This window comes from Narcine bancroftii, chromosome 5 (assembly GCF_036971445.1).
Source record: "Narcine bancroftii isolate sNarBan1 chromosome 5, sNarBan1.hap1, whole genome shotgun sequence".
Classification (NCBI taxonomy): Eukaryota; Metazoa; Chordata; class Chondrichthyes; order Torpediniformes; family Narcinidae; genus Narcine; species Narcine bancroftii.
In genome coordinates, this window is record NC_091473.1 from 29,641,287 (window position 1) to 29,659,062 (window position 17,776).

Here is a 17,776-nt window from a genome sequence, read left to right on the forward strand (position 1 = left end):
TTCAGATAACTTTTAAATGCTGAAAATAATTTAACCTCAACTCACCTTTGGCTCTTTATTTTTAATTACCTCAGGCTTTAGACTTGGAAAAGTTGTGAATCAGTTAGCATGTTATTTAAAGGTGGTACAGGCTGAGAAAATGAATAATTCTTCCCAGCTTTGAACAAGTTTCTGTGTGACATCTGTTGTAATCTTGTGATCCTTCAAAACTTTGCTAACTGTATCATTGTTCACACAAGCTCTGGGTGATGACAAAAGATGAATGGCTTGAAATATTCTCTTTCCACATTTGCTGTCTAATCATTGAGATATCCAGCACTTTTAGTTTTAAGAAATGATCACCTCATATAACAGCAAATTTTTCTTCACCCATGAATGATAGCAACCAGTTTGCAAGATGGTTTTAGTGATTTTACTTTAATCATTACTTTTCAAACATAGGAAAAACATTGCTACATTGACAAAAGTTGCAAGTGGGAGCCTTCGGGATTACAATTACTGCACACAGGTTTATATTACCATAATGTTGACAATGTGGTTAGTGTCACTTTCTTAGCTGACAGACTGACTGAATTTTCATCTTTAAAGGACTTTTCATTACCACAGCATCCCAATGCATTTGACGCAAATGAGGTTCGTAAGAACCTCATTGCAGAATCAGGAAAATTAGATAAACTTCAAATTTGTTTTCAAGTCTCACAACACAGAAACTGGCTGTTTAGTTTTCCAGTCAGTGCCAAACATCAAGCACTCATTTATCTAATTTTATTCTCCTCAGATTCCTATCAATTTTCTAAAGCTTCTGCCATTCACTGATACACAAGGGGAAGTTTTTGGCATGTGAGAGGAAGCAAGAAGCCCTGGGGGAACCCACAGAGTCACAGGGACTATCCACACAAAGCTCTGGAGGTCAGAATTAAAACATAGAAACATAGAAGATGGGACCAGGTGTAGGTCATTCGGACCTTCGAGCCTGCTCCGCCATTCAATGAGATCATGGCTGATCTTAAAGTTCAGTACCCCGTCCCCACCTTCTCTCCGTAACCCCTAATTCCCTTATACTGAAGAAATATATCTAATTCCCTCTTAAATATATTCAATAAACCTGCCTCTACTGCCCTCTGTGGCAATGAATTCCACAGATTCACCACCCTCTGGGTAAAGAAATTCCTCCTCATCTCGGTCCTAAATGGTTTGTCTATTATCCTCGAACCATGGCCCTGGGTTCTGGACTCCCCCACCATTGGAAACATCCCTTCCGCATCCATTCTGTCCAGTCCTGCCAGAATTTTATATGTCTCTATGAGATCCCCTCTCAATCTTCTAAACTCCAGGGAGTACAATCCCAATTTGCGCAATCTTTCCTCATAAGTCATTCCTGCCATTCCAGGTATCAGCCTGGTGAATCGCCTTTGCATTCCCTCCATTGCAAGAACATCCTTCCTCAGATAAGGTGACCAAAACTGCACACAATACTCCAGGTGTGGTCTCACCAAGGCTCTGTACAGCTGCAGTAAGGTATCCTTATTTCTATAATCAAACCCTCTTGATATGAAGGCCAACATACCATTTGCCTTTTTAACCGCCTGCTGTACCTGCATGCTCACCCTCAGTGACTGGTGCACAAGAACCCCTAGGTCTCTCTGCTCTTCCCCAGCTCCCAATCTATTGCCATTCAAATAATAATCTGCCCTCCGGTTTGTATTACCAAAGTGGATAGCCTCACATTTATCCACATTCTAGTGCATTTGCTGTGTATCTGCCCAGTCCCACAATTTATCCAAATCACACTGGAGCTTCCTGACCCCCTCTTCAGTGCACACAACCCCTCCTAGCTTAGTGTCATCTGCAAATTTAGAGATATTACATCCAATCCCCTCATCTAGATCATTAATGTAAATTGTGAACAGCTGGGGTCCCAGTACAGATCCATGTGGCACCCCACTGGTCACCACCTGCCACTCAGAAAATGAGCCGTTTATCCCAACTCTCTGTCTTCTATCTGCCAGCCATTTCTCAATCCACATCAATACCTTGCCCCCAATCCCATGGGCCTTGATTTTGCTTGCCAGTCATTTATGTGGGACCTTATCAAAGGCCTTTTGGAAGTCCAGGTACACCACATCCACTGGCTCTCCCCCATCTATTTTACCTGTCACCATCTCAAAGAATTCCAATAGATTTGTCAAGCATGATTTACCTTTTGTAAATCCATGTTGACTCTGTCTGATCACTTCTCTGCTAGTCATATGCTCCGCTATTACATCCTTAATAATGGATTCCATCATTTTGCCCACTACTGATGTAAGGCTCACCGGCCTATAATTCCCCACTTGTTCTCTACCCCCCTTTTTAAATAGTGGGGTAACATTAGCTACCCTCCAATCCACTGATCCTGAGTCAATCGAGTTCTGGAAAATAAGTCTTAAAGCATCTGCTATCTGAATGTCCACTTCCTTAAGTACCCTAGGATGTAGATTATCAGGCCCTTGGAATTTATTGGCCTTCAATACCTTCAATTTCCCCAAGACCATGTCCTTAGAGATACTGATTTCTTTCAGTTCCTCCATTGCACTAGGCTCTATGTTTCCCAACATCCTTAGGAGGTTATTTGTATCCTCTCTTGTGAAAACAAAACTAAAGTAAGAATTTAATTGGTCTGCCATAGCTGCCTCAGGACCTTCGTGATGCCATCATCATCACCCTGTACAAAAACAAAGGCGAGAAATCAGACTGCTCAAACTACAGGGGAATCACGCTGCTCTCCATTGCAGGCAAAATCTTTGCTAGGATTCTCCTAAATAGAATAATACCTAGTGTCGCCGAGAATGTTCTCCCAGAATCACAGTGCGGCTTTCGCGCAAACAGAGGAACTACTGACATAGTCTTTGCCCTCAGACAGCTCCAAGAAAAGTGCAGAGAACAAAACAAAGGACTCTACATCACCTTTGTTGACCTCACCAAAGCCTTCGACACCGTGAGCAGGAAAGGGCTTTGGCAAATACTAGAGCGCCTCAGATGCCCCCTAAAGTTCCTCAACATGGTTATCCAACTGCACGAAAACCAACAAGGTCAGGTCAGATACAGCAATGAGCTCTCTGAACCCTTCTCCATTAACAATGGTGTGAAGCAAGGCTGCGTTCTCGCACCAACCCTCTTTTCAATCTTCTTCAGCATGATGCTGAAACAATGAAGACCCTGTTTACATCCGGTACCGCACGGATGGCAGTCTCTTCAATCTGAGGCGCCTGCAAGCTCACACCAAGACACAAGAGCAACTTGTCCGTGAACTACTCTTTGCAGACGATGCCACTTTAGTTGCCCATTCAGAGCCAGCTCTTCAGCGCTTGACGTTCTGTTTTGCGGAAACTTCCAAAATGTTTGGCCTGGAAGTCAGCCTGAAGAAAACTGAGGTCCTCCATCAGCCAGCTCCCCACCATGACTACCAGCCCCCCCACATCTCCATCGGTCACACAAAACTCAAAACGGTCAACCAGTTTACCTATCTCGGCTGCAACATTTCATCGGATGCAAGGATCAACAATGAGATAGACAACAGACTCGCCAAGGCAAATAGTGCCTTTGGAAGACTACACAAAAGAGTCTGGAAAAACAACCAACTGAAAAACCTCACAAAGATTAGCGTATACAGAGCCGTTGTCATACCCACACTTATGTTCAGCTCCGAATCATGGATCCTCTACCGGCATCACCTACGGCTCCTAGAACGCTTCCACCAGCGTTGTCTCCGGTCCATCCTCAACATTCATTGGAGCGACTTCATCTCCAACATCGAAATACTCAAGATGGCAGAGGCCGACAGCATCGAATCCACGCTGCTGAAGATCAAACTGCGCTGGGTGGGTCACGTCTCCAGAATGGAGGACCATCACCTTCCCAAGATCGTGTTATATGGCGAGCTCTCCACTGGCCACCGAGACAGAGGTGGACCAAAGAAGAGGTACAAGGACTGCCAAAAAAATCTCTTGGTGCCTGCCACATTGACCACTGCCAATGTGCTGATATCGCCTTAAACCGTGCATCTTGGCGCCTCACAGTTCGGCGGGCAGCAACCTCCTTTGAAAAAGATCACAGAGCCCACCTCACTGACATAAGACAAAGAAGGAAAAACCCAACACCCAACCCCAACCCACCAATTTTCCCTTGCAACTGCTGCAACCGTGTCTGCCTGTCCCGCATCGGACTTGTCAGCCACAAACGAGCCTGCAGCTGACATGGACATTACCCCTCCATAAATCTTCATCCGCGAAGCCAAGCCAAAGATTATATATTCCCCTGATTCTGACTGCAAAGGACCTACACTGGATTTCACCAATCTTTTTCTCTTGACATATCTATAAAAGCTTTTGCAGTTGGTTTTTATGTTTGCCACAAGCTTACTTTCGTAATTTATTTTTGCCTTCTTGATTAATCCCTTTGTCCTCCTTTGCTGCTTCTTGAACTTGAACCCAGTCTTTGGATTTGGTACTTTTTTTGGCCAATTGATATGCTCTCTCTTTGGACCTAATGCTGTCTCTAATTTCTCTTGTTATCCACGGTTGTGTCACCTTTTTTGGTTTATTTTTATGCCAAACTGCTATAAACGATTTCTGCAATTCTTCCATTAGATCTGTGAATACTTTCCATTGTCTATGACTGGGTCATAGGAGTTGTAAAGCAGCAGCTCTACTAGCCATTGTGCCTCCTTGAATTTGTAAGCTCTTTTTCTCATTGGAAATGACTGAAAAATTAGTGAGAAAAGGTTAGGGAGAAGGTGAACCTTATCTACAAGAACACTACCCCTTGTGATCGCTCCAGTGCAACAATTTGGAAATGCCCAAAACCATTGTGAACCATTCTTTTCCAATAAAAGCTGCTGTAAGGAGTCCGATGAAAATTACTCCATCACTAACATTGCAATGAATGGTCAGTCAAACATAATCAGACAACAAAAGATCAAATGTGCCATTGGCAACACTAATTCAGACATGGTTGGCAGCCCAGTGAGGTCCCTGCTCTTTGTTTGACTGTGAGTTAAATGACAATTTGTTGGTTGGACCAGTTACGCACCAAATCGTAACATTAATCAAGAAATGAATATGCAGATTGACAATACCAGCATGTGCAGATGGTCACAAAAGGAAATTCCACTGAGGTGAATCACACTCAAATAGCACTAGACAAGGAAGATTTTGCTTTCTAAACACTTTTGGACTGCTGATCACAAAAATCACCTTAAAATTTTCCTAACACGTACTTTTTTTAGATATAACCTATTTTTGTGATTTCCTGTCACATTTTAAGTCTACCTGTATATTGCCCGCAAAGCAATCTGTTTTGGTCAGTCCAAGCATAAATGGGTATGCATTCAGTGCAGGGGCTATGCAAATGTTGTCTTAGACCTGGGCATACTTAGTCAGGATAGATACTGACAGGCTATAAAAGAAGTTCACATATACAGATGCTGTGCATTGCATTGATATAGTTTGAATGCATGTTGATGCACATTTTCTTTATGCAATTACATAGTCTGTGTACTTAACAGTAGCATTTATTGCAATCACACTTGGACTTCTTCCCTGCTGATCTTAGTGCAGTCAGTGACAAACATAGTGAAAGGTTTCACTAGGATATTGCAACTCTTGAAAAGCAGCATCAGGGCAACTGAAATTTATCAATGCTGGCTGACTACTGTTGGACACTGACACAAGAGTCATCACATGCTGAGAACCAACAAAAATCAGCGGCAAAACATTTTTAGGTCAGCAATGTGTCAACATCATTATGCAATGAAACAAGTTAAATTCAACAAAAGTTAATTTAATGTTTCTCCAACTTCCTACATGGTACAGAAAACCTGAAATTGTGTTTGTGTTTGACTTGATGTTGTCTATCATAATGCCCAATTTTTATTCAGGAAGCAAACCTTTTGAAAAAAAAAAATTGTTGTCCAGTGTAGTTTTGTAATGTACATGAATTCCTGATAAGAATGGGCATGTGATCTAAAGCATTTTCAGAACCTTTTAACATGTACTTTATACATAAAAGAAGGTATAATTGATTCCAATTTCAAGCCAGTAGAATTTAATTCCCTCAGAATAATGAATTAAAAGGATTTAAAACAATAAATAGTTCACTTAAAAATCTTATTTTATGCTTTTGATTTTACTTTGAAAGTATTTTATACTTGTAATTTTTAATTAAAAATTACACCAGAACTACTTATTTCCCAGTTTGCTGACCATCAGAATCCTCTGATCTGACATCGCTTTTAATAGTTCTCATAAAGCACCTGACAATAACTGACTTCAACGTTTACACCACAGAAACCACAAGCCTGAAATGTCAGTTATGTATCTTTACCTTTGCTACATAAAGGACACTGTTTGACCAGCTGAGTTTCTCCAGCATTTTCTGGTTTTACAGCTTACACCACAGAGCCTGTTAAGCTTTCAAGCAGGTTCTTTTTCAGGTTGACGGTGAGTCCTGTCCCCTTGTCTATGAATGGAAGACTTGCATTATAGTGGTAATCTATGTGGTAATCTATGTGCAATTTGTTTGCAAGGAATAAGTACATTTTTGTACATCTTTGAAGGCTGAGGATACTGTATTAAAATTTACCTTTGAAATCATGAACAAAAAGCAAAAGCAATGAGGGAAAATATTTAACTGTGAGAGCAAGATGAAAATAAGCAGTTTTTATCTAAACAATGTGACATTTTCAACAAAATTATAAAGTAAATTTCTTGTTACCTTTTGTTGCCCTGTTCACAATTCTACCGAAAGGTCATTGTGTATTAACTTTGTATTTACCTCAAAATTGCAACTTTCTTGCTGAGATTTTTTGAACATGTTCAACAATTTTGTGTTATTATTTACGTTATCTGGAAAATTAGGTGGGGTTACTTTGCAGAATACTTCTTTTCACTTTTGCTTATTGTATTACAGTAAAATCCTCATTATCTGGAATTCAGGCAAGCAGCAACCTCATGCAACCAGCCAAAAAAAAGAGGAAATAAATAGATAAGTAAATAAATAGACTTAAAATAAATAAGAATGAATAAAAATTGAAATAAATTTTAAAGTTGTAAAAGTAAATGTTCTCTAAAGCAAGACACGAATCCTTGGTGAAGATGGAAGCAAACATTCAACCCAGTCTCAATAAAGTTGTGTTTAAATAAAATGGCATCATCCGGGATGAATAGCTGGCTGATGTCACTCACCACTGGGGCAACTCTCCCAAAATGTCTCCCTATCCTGCCTAGAAAGAGTCTTTATCTTGTTGGTATATTATTAAGTATATTAGTAAGTCTTTATCTGTAAACTTGGGGTAGGGGGATTAATTATGATGGTGGCATGGTTAGAGTAGTGGTTCATGCAAGGCTGTTACAGCGCCAGCAAGCGGAGTTCAAATTTAAATTTACATTTTGTAAGTTACAGGAATTACCTCATTAAGTGAACTTTACATAATTAATGACTACAATACTGATTTTTTTTTCAAATTACTTTACATTTTGCACAGTTTTTTTTAATCTTTTAAACTGTTTATTCTTAATGCTAGTGTATTGATTCAGCATTGTAAGACTGAGTCTCAAGCAACTGGAAAATTCATCTACCAATCCCTAAGTGCTAGATACTGGGAGTTTTACTGTATTAAGAAATTTTCATTGATCTGAAAAGTTAACATATTTTCTCTCTCAATTGATCCTGCCTGATTGTTGAGTATTTATACCACTTTTTTTCTGCTTCGGGTTTCTGACATTTGCTCTCTTTGTCACAGATGTCCATCTTCTACAGTTATTGCATGTACCGGTTGGTCACTGTTTTAGTTATTAATTCCAAGGTAAAATAAGACTGAATTGAAAATAATGGCTTTCCAGACAGATTTTTCAGCCTAGGATGGTCATGTTTCCCCATTGGACTCTGAATGGTTCATCAGGCCAGTGCAATGCCAGCCCACATTCCAAACATTTGCTCTGTACTGTTATAATTTTATGAAATTATAGTGATTATAATTTTATTTCTTCCCTTTGAATTCTCAATTTAAAACTATTTCTCAAATGTTTCATTTTTCTTTTAGACTGAAACCTGATGCAAAATACCTCTTTAATTAAACCACCAGCTTATTTTTAATACTTATTGACTCTCCACACTTGCTTTCTGTAGCAAGAAAGATTGCCTTATTGTTATTTTTTTTCAAATATCTACATTACCTTTTGTTTTTATATTTAGAGCTAATTTTGTCTTTTTAATCAGGAAGTTAAAAAAAATTACTGTATTACAGGCACCTTTTCTGCTATTTTATGGTTTGACCTGTGCAGTTACTGTATTCCTTAAAATTTGTTAATACCTGTATTTATTTTTAGTTAACTATGGACAGTGGGTCTTCTCCTTGGAGGTCTTTTTCATTTGAATGTATATTTTGTGAAAATGCTGAAAACTCCCCTTAAATGTCTGCTACCCTATCTTTTGAGTTGCAAGTTTGAAGAGATAACTTTATTGTGCCCTTTGACTTCACTCCCTGTGTGTAAGTGACTAACGGAGCAGCAACTAGGTCAGATATGTGTTGAACCTTTTATTTATTTGAATTTGCAAATATTAATCTATAAACCCAAAATAAACAATGCAGGGAAGGGCATGGAAGGAGCAAGGACCTTGCAGCTGAGATGAAATACAAGGTAAAAGATTAATTAAAACAAAGGTGGCCATCAAATTTTTTTTTTGTCTGCACTGAGTCAAACCACATTGTTAGCATGGGATAGTATTAGAATCGAATTAATGTGGTGCAAAATCTAATAAGCACTCTTAGGCCACAGAGATATGGGGCTTATATAATATATGCAAATCAATGATAAGAACAGATCAGTATCACAAAGAACATCTTGAATCTTTTTGCTACAAAGCAGGATGTAAAGGGATTGAAAGGTTTTGCATAGTTTTAATTAGCTGTGTTATTATTGCAAGGTAAAAGGCATAGGAACGATTTTCATTATCATAATCCATGCTCAAGTCAAACTTATCTCTCTGGTTGGTTGAATCCAATACTGTAATTAAATGTTCATGATTTATGAATTGAAGGCTCATTTAGTATTTAAATGAAACTTTAAAAAAAAAACTGCACTTGGGACCTCATGTACGAGGTCTGGCAAAAAGGAACATCTTCTTAATAGTTTGGCCCACTAACAGTTGGACCAAGTAATCCTTGTAAGATATTAGGCAGTGAGTACATGGGGCATTATTGGTGAGTTGTTTTTAACTATCTTGTGCATGCTCAGAATGCAGGTAAACCAAACTGAATCTTGGGTTTTATAATTTATTGCTAACACAGGAGTGTTGAAATTGGTTCCCCTTCATGAAAGTTCTTGCAAGCTCAGTAATTTTAGCATATTTGGAAGGTCAGGAAGGTTGCTTGTAAACCAGATTCTGTAAATTAATATCTAATTACTCTATGTATGCATGTAATAGATAATACCATGTAAACCATGTCAACCCTCCTATATTTGGCACAAAAATCTGGTATTTTCCATATATTGCATTAAAAACTCGATGACCCCCCCCCCCTCATTTATGACTCCACCTGCTCACCCTCTGGAGCTCCCGACGCCCTGAACATGGACTTACCACCAGGTCCCGGCCACTTGCCCACTTATCCGAGCAACTGATGCCTTGAATGATGCAGGTGCTTACTGCTGTCAAAAGCAGTATGTGTGTAATAGTTGAACCCTTAAATTTCACCCTAAAAATTGCTCCATAAAATTCGACTACTACGTGCATAGATACTGTCTGGAGGGTATATCCTTGGCAAAAAAGTAAAATTCTGCTTGTGTTGCAACTTGGATAAATTATTGCCGCTAAAAATACTTTTGTGATCGAAAGTTTGGTAATGAGTGGTTGGTGTACCATCAGAATCTCATATTAAGTTTAAATGTTTAATGGTTATTATCACTTAGAAAAAAGTTGTGAGATTAAATTATTTCAATATAATTCACACTTAAGACAGAAAACCTTTCCATTGACTGAAGTGTAACATATCAGATCAGCTATGGAAATACAACCTCTTCATTAGTAGAGGTTCAAAAGTGGATTTTCAGAATTTTGTCACATTCTTATTGGTTATTGCCATCCAATTCCTAGAATCTAGTTTATTAGAGATGCAATAACAACCAGCTGGTGTGCGAATTTGACACTCTTATGATGTAAAATTGGTTTTTTACTCCATAAATATTTACAAATTTTAAAAGCAAAGCTGTGCCTACTGAGAAACCTCCACTTCTTTCAGTAATACAAAGATAGTACTGGTGGTAAGTGTGGCCCCAAATTTAATGACACTGTGACAGATTATATCATATTTTATATTGTGTATAGCTATGTTTTTGAAGGAGATAGATTGTGGGAGTAGTGTCGGTCACAAACAAACACTTCACAAATGATCTCATTTAAAATCCCAGAGATCTGCTCAAGCCAGACAGTCCAGGTTCCGAGTGCCTTTGCAAAGACTTTGAAGAATGCCTATAGAGACTTTACGAGAGAGAGAGAGAGAGAGAGAGAGAGAGAGAGAGAGAGAGAGAGAGAGAGAGAGAGAGAGAGAGAACTGGCTTCTGCAGCATGGCAAGTTGGCAACTTGTTTAAAACCCCATTTTGAAGACAGGTTGTGAGTTCTGAGTTCAGCCTGTTGAAACAACCTATGTGGTGATCTATACAAGAGGAAATGGCTGGCTAGAGTGCTTCTCCCGAAATAAGGGAAACAAAAGTGAACTCTGTGGTGACCTCTGAATAAGAGGTTATCATTTGGAAAACCTTGATGGGGTAAGTTTCTTCAGCAAGACACTGAAATGGTTGATCGGAGGAAATCAGTTTGTATGTGTCCAATGGGCACTAATCTCTCTCTGAAACCAACTAGAACCTTCCCAAGCAGTAACCAATTACTTTAAAGCACCAGAGCTTGGTGAAAATTCATAAATGTTAAATTCTGTGCACAGTCTAAGAATCACCTGATATCAATGAACTTGGAGGAGTGAGAAGTGAGATTGGATTGTGAATCAAGGAACTATTCTGAACATACACATTACATGCATGTGCACTTAGAATTAGAAGGGGGTTAAGTTAAGTTGTTAATAGCAATAAGTTAATGTTTGTTCCTGTTTTTATGTTTAAAGAAAATTAAAAAGTACTTTTGTTTAGGTAACCATTTGTCTTGGTGAATTTCTATTGTTGCTGGGTTTTGGGATCCTCTGGGCCCATAACAATACATTTAGGGTAGGTTAAAAAGATGAATATAAGTCATAGCTTCTGCTAGCAGTTATCCCTGGTACTTAACTTCCACTCATTAAAAATTGCACTGAATGCTTTCAAGAAACAAATTAATGCAGGAAATGTTTGAAGGATTTGCTTAAAAGGAATGTAAGCAAAGATATAAATCAAGCAATTCTTTACATGTTTGATTTTTTACATTATCTCTCTATGTTATTGATGTAAACAAGAACAACAACAGCTGCAATCCTATGTAATTTCTTGGGTTCCTGCTCTGAAACCATTGTGTGTTTTGGAGCAAGGTCGATCTTGGCACTGTCTAACTCCTGGAACTGCCGATTGATGTTTAATGAATCTTAACAAATGCACTAGGACGAATGATCAAATGTAGGCACATTAGATCACTCAGCTCCTGCAATGGTTGTCAAGTGCCCAGTGATTTTTGAACTGAGGAACTTGCAGCTGGTAATTCAATACTGCCTTCATTTAAAAAACCTGCAGTTGATATTTTTTGTCAAGATCTTGTACATTTGTGCATTAATGGGTTTTGATAGTTTAATAAAATTTGCTTTAAATTACATAATTTAGTCTTCTGCTTAATTTAAGCCTCAGTCTATAATGAAATAGGCACTTGGCAGCAGAGGTCTATAGGGGCCTGATAAACATATTCATCCTGCTCTGCTCATGACATGTAAATGTCATTGGGAGCCATGTGCCTGCAAAAACCTTCATGTGATTGGGGGTGAGCACAGGCAACTGGTTAGATAGGGTAAAATGTGGCAATTAAGCCTGAAGCTTGTCGGTGTATTAGAATAATACTGTTATGGGCCCAGTGGACCACAAAACTCAGCAGCAATAGAAATTCACCAAAACAAAAATTTATTTTTAATTTTCTTTAAGCTTGAAAACAGGATCAAACTCTAATTTATTAACTTAACTTAACCCCTTTCTAATTCTAAGCACACGTGTACGTAATATGTGTGTAATTTCAGAAATGTTCATGATTCACAGTCCAATCTCACTTCTCTCTCCTCCAAGTTCTCTGGTTGCAGGCAATTCTTATAATGTGCACAGAATTTAACATTTATGAATCTTCACCAGGCTTTGGTGCTTGAAAGGTAAATGGTTACTGCTCAGGAAGGCTCTTGTTGATTTTCAGAGAGAGATGGACACCCACAACTGATTCCTTCCGATCAGCCACTTCAGTGTGTTGCCGAAGAAACTTTCCCTATTAGGGTTTTCCAGGTGATAACTTCTTTTCTCCAGGTCACCACAGAATTCTTTTTTGTTTCCCCTATTTCAAGTGAAACATTACACAGCCAGCCATGTCCTCTTGTATGGACCATAAGGGTTTTGAACAGGCTGAACTCAAAACTTACAACCAGTCTTCAAAATTGGGGTTTTCCACAAGCTTGTCAGCTTCTGCTGCTGCTGAACTGTACAACTGAATTCTCTCTCTCTCTCTCTCTCTCTCTCTCTCTCTCTCTCTCTCTCTCTCTCTCTCTCTCTCTCTCTCTCTCTCTCTCTCTCTCACTCAGATAAAAGTCTGTTTGACACTCTCTCTGCTTGCAAAACCATATGACATTCCTAGAACAGCAAACTGCACTCAGACAAATTGCGGCACTGGACCCAATTTCCAAGTCCATTCATCTATTGCTTTCGAAAACAATAATTCATTACTCCACAACATGTACAATTAACACCTACTTGTGAAGTCTCTATAGGCATTCTTCAAAATTTTTGCAAAGGCACTCGGAGCCTGGACAATCTGGCTTGAACAGATCTCTGGCATTTTAAATGAGATCTGGGTTGTGAAGTGTTTGTTTGTGACCCACACTAAAAGCCTGCCACAATTTATCTCCTTTAAAACATAATATAATGTGTCACAATATACAAACGAGCCAGTCAGCAACAAACAGGATAAACACAGATCTCATTTAAAATGCCAGAGCTCTGCTCAAGCCAGACAGTTCAGGCTTTGAGATAAACTGTGGCCGGTTTTTTAGTGTAGGTCACAATTCCAGCATAGCATTTTATCTTTAGATTTCCATCAGTTTCTATTTAATATGCAACATTAATTGCATTGAAGCATTGTGCAAAAAGTGAAAGCAACTAATTAATACTGTAACTGCCCTTGTCTTATCATCCTGATTGCTAATGGCTTGGAATAATACAATTTCGTCCTTTTTGTAAATCTATGCAGAAGATACTTAAAATGTCAAATTTCAATTTCATTCTTTCTTGTTTTTATTGTTAATCTAATTTTCCTTCATTGTGTCTTTTTTTCCTTTTTGGACTGATTTAGGCATTGAATTTATTCACCTTTTTATGAGGTTTCATGGTTATGGATTATTCTTTAATCTTTAAATCTCAATGACTAAGAAAATTGGCTTTCTCTTTGCTTGCTCAAATTCTAGGTGTAGTCTTCAGGATATATGGTAGTAGGAAAAATTGTTGAAATCTTAAAAATACACAAGCAAACCTGACTGACGTACCAAATCTGAAGAGTCAGCTCCATTGAAATTGCTCGGTGGATCAACAAGTAGATCATTGAGTGGAATGATAAAATGGCATGTGAGCTAAGAGGGAGCCAGGCTTGGTAAATTTATGTTCAGGAGTTATTATTTTTTATAGTTTTACAGTTAAGAGTAAAGATAACCAAAGTTAACCAAGATAAGAAATTACATAACATATGAACATAAAATAGGAACAAACCCTTCAACCTCACCCAACCATTCAATACAATCTTGGCCTACCTTCTGTGCGACTCCCCATAGCCCTTGATTTTCTATCTTCCAGGTTTATCTACTTTATGTTTGAATACCCCCATTGGCCAACTTTCTACAATCTTTCAAAATGGAGAATTTCAGAGATTCACTGAAGGTACAAGTTCAGGAAGTACCTTGCAAATTGTGCTCAATATTTTAAGTGACTTCTGGATAGAATGGAGAGGGCAAGAAACTAAAGGCATCCTGCATATGAAGGAATGTTGATTGAGAGAGGTTATTTGGAAATAAAGAGTCATCTGTCAAGAAGGAAGCTTTTAAAAGCTAGATAGGAAGAGTTCAGGGCAAGAATGTTACTGTTAGAGTGAAGGCAAGGCTGATAAGATTAGGGAGCCCTGATTGACAAGGCCTAGGGTTAGAAAAAAAGGAGCCATATGTTACCTGTAGATAGCTTGGATCAAGTAAGAAGAAGATATATAGGATTAAAGAAAGAAATCAGAAGGGAAAAGGAGGTAATGGGATAGCTTTGGCAGATGCGGTGAAAGAGATTCTATATCTATTCAGAATAAGTGGGTAACTCGACAGAGACAATTGGGTCCCTTAATAATTACTGTGGTAATCTTTGTGTGAAACCACAAAAGGTGGGTAATTTAAGCTAGGGAATTCAGGACGCCACAAAAGAGGTGGTGCTAGCAGTCTTAAAGTATATTAAAGTGAATAAATCCCTGGGCCAGTCTACATGTAACTTTGGAAAGTTAGGGCAAATCAGTGCTGCCAAAATTATAGGTTTCTGATGGAAAGGATCTATCTGCATTTAAAAACCCAAGGTATGATTAGGAATAAGGCTTTTTGAATGGGAAATTATGACTAATGTATTTGAGTGTTTTTTGAAGAGATGATCAAGAGGATTGGTGAGCACAGGGTAGTGCCTACACAGTCTTAGGCAAGGCCCTGTGCAGTGAACTGGGATTCACTGATAGGGTGTTGTGCTGATGGCTGGCCCCACCTCCATCTGCCCACCTATAACCATGGTTTCCTGCCTAAACCCAGAACCCTTCTGAAGACTATTGTTGAACCATACTCTTAGTTATGAGGTAATAAAAAAAATTGTTCTCCTTCCAGTCATGAGAGCTTTTATTCATGCCACAACTTGACAAGATCCTACATGAAAGATGGGATCACAAGGGACCTAGTGTGTGCTGACAAATTGGATTCCAAATTGGCTTGATGATTGTGGTGGTGGTGGTGGAGGATGGGGTGGTTTTACAGATTGAAGGCATATGACCAATGGTATTTCATGCAGGTCAGTGCTGGCTACTTTATTATTTGTTATCTATAAGATCATATCGAATGACAGGGTGAGCTTGAAGAGTTTGTTCCTATTTAACATAGACAACAACAATTTGGATCAAAATGTAATTAGCAAGGTTCATAAGTTTGTGGATGACACCAAGATTGGTGGTATTCTGGATAGCAAAGAATATTATCCAAAATTACAATAGGATCTAATTTAACTGTGGATTTGGGCCAAGAAATGTCAGATGCAATTTTACACTGACAAGTGCAAAGTGATGCATTTTGCTCAGATAAATCAGTGCTGGGCTTGCTCAGTAAATGGCTGAAACCTGGGGAGTGTTTTATTTTTTACAACAAAGAGACCTTGGGATACAAGTTCACAGTTCCCTTATAGTGTGACAGGATGATGAAAAAAACACTTGGTTACCTAATGGTCAGGGCATTAGGTACAAGTGATGAGTCATGCAATGGAATAGAAGGATCTGGGAATACAGATGCATATTTCCCTGAAAATGGTGTCACAGGTAAATAGAGTTATAAAGAGAGCTTTTGGCATATTAACCTTCATAAATCAAACTACTGAGTATAGGAGTTGTTATGGTAAAATTTTACAAGACATTAGTTAGGCCAAATTTGGAAGATTGTGTGCAGTTTTGGCCACATAACTACAGAAAAGATGGAAAGAATGCAGAGAATATTTACTAAGATGTTGCCTGGATTTCAGGAATTGAATTACAGGGAAAGGTTAAACAGGACTTTATTCCCTGGAGCGTAGAAAAATCAGGCGAGATTTGATAGAGGTATTTAAAATTATGAGGGTGTAGACAGAATAAATGTAGGTAGGCTTTTTCCACTGAGGGTAGATGAGTTACAAACCAGAGGACATGGATTAAGGGTGAAAGAGGAAAAAGTTTAGAGTGAACATGAGGGGGAACTTCTTCATACCGAGAGTGGTGTGATTGTGGAATGAGCTGCCAGCTGAAGTGGTAAATGCGGGCTCATTTTTAACATTCAAGAAGAATTTCAATAGATATGTGGATAGGAGAGGTATGGAGGGCTATGAACTTGGTGCACATCAGTGGGACTGAGAAAAAAAATGATTCGGCACAGACTAGAGAGGCTGAGGTGGTCTGTTTCTGTGCTGCAGTTTTTATATAGTTCTATGAACCAAAGGGCTTTTGTCTGTAACTGTAATTGATTAAATTGGTTGAATGGCTTTTACCTTTGAATATAACCTTATCCAATGCTTATTGAATTCAAATTCAGAACAAAAATATGGTCTGTTGATGAGGCCATGGATTCCATTGCCACTTTGCCAATGGAAGAGCAAAATTGCTGTGTTTCTAGCATTCAAGGTTGCTTTCACATATCAATTCACGAGAAGAAACAGGCAATTATACACTTTGCTGTTATTTTTGCACAAAGTCTGACCCAGCACTTCCTTATATAATGCATGAAATGCACAATATGGCAGAAGTTAGAGATCCAAACATAAAAGATGGAAGTTCTGGAAAAGCTCACCTGGTCAGGCAACATCTGTGACTGGGGGAATAGATTTCCAAAATGCTTTGAGAATTAATCACACATCTTAAATTATAACAGCATCAGGATGCTGTCCTCTGTCTCAAATTCGATTAATTGAAGTCAATGAAATGCAGAGGAAGAGTGTTAATTAGTGTTAATGACCAGAAATTAATTTTTCAGCAAGAGTTGATAGGATCTGAAATGTGTTTCACTCTTCAAACAATGCTTCATCTTTTCCATTCCACTTTTTCAGTGCAAAGGGTCAATGAGGAAAACACTTTTGTAATACATTCATCTTGTTTAAAATATGCTGATCAAGAATGTAATTATTGTTATTCAAGTAGGGCATTCTATTTTGCCAGTCAATAAGGTCTTTCCAAGTTTAAATGGTGTCCAAGGTTTGTGGTGAATTCTTGCAAGGTTGCGGGGAATTCTTGCAAGGTTGCGGGGAAAGAGAATGACTTTGGTCACTTCGACTTCTGAGTATATTTGATGACCTGTCCTTGGAAAGTTAATTAAAAAATGCAGTTCATCAGTGAGTATTTTTTTCAGGCAGACAAAACTGTTAAGTACATAATTAACACCAATTAAAATTGTACTTTCCTTCCTGGTATGTGGAAGTAGTATTGACCAATGAGAGATGTAATCATGTGGAATTATATTCCTCTGCAAAGAGACAAAATGTCAAAGCAGTATGTTACTACTGTATTTTAATGAGATATTTTAAATATAACATAACATAACATAACAATTACAGCACGGAAACAGGCCATTAGGCCCTTCTAGTCCGCACCGAACCAAACACCCCTTTCTAATCCCACCTCCCTGCACAATGCCCATAACCCTCCATCTTCTTCTCATCCATATACCTGTCCAACCTTTTCTTAAATAATACAATTGACTCCGCCGCCACTATTTCTCCCGGAAGATCATTCCACACAGCTACCACTCTCTGAGTAAAGAAGTTCCCCCTCATGTTA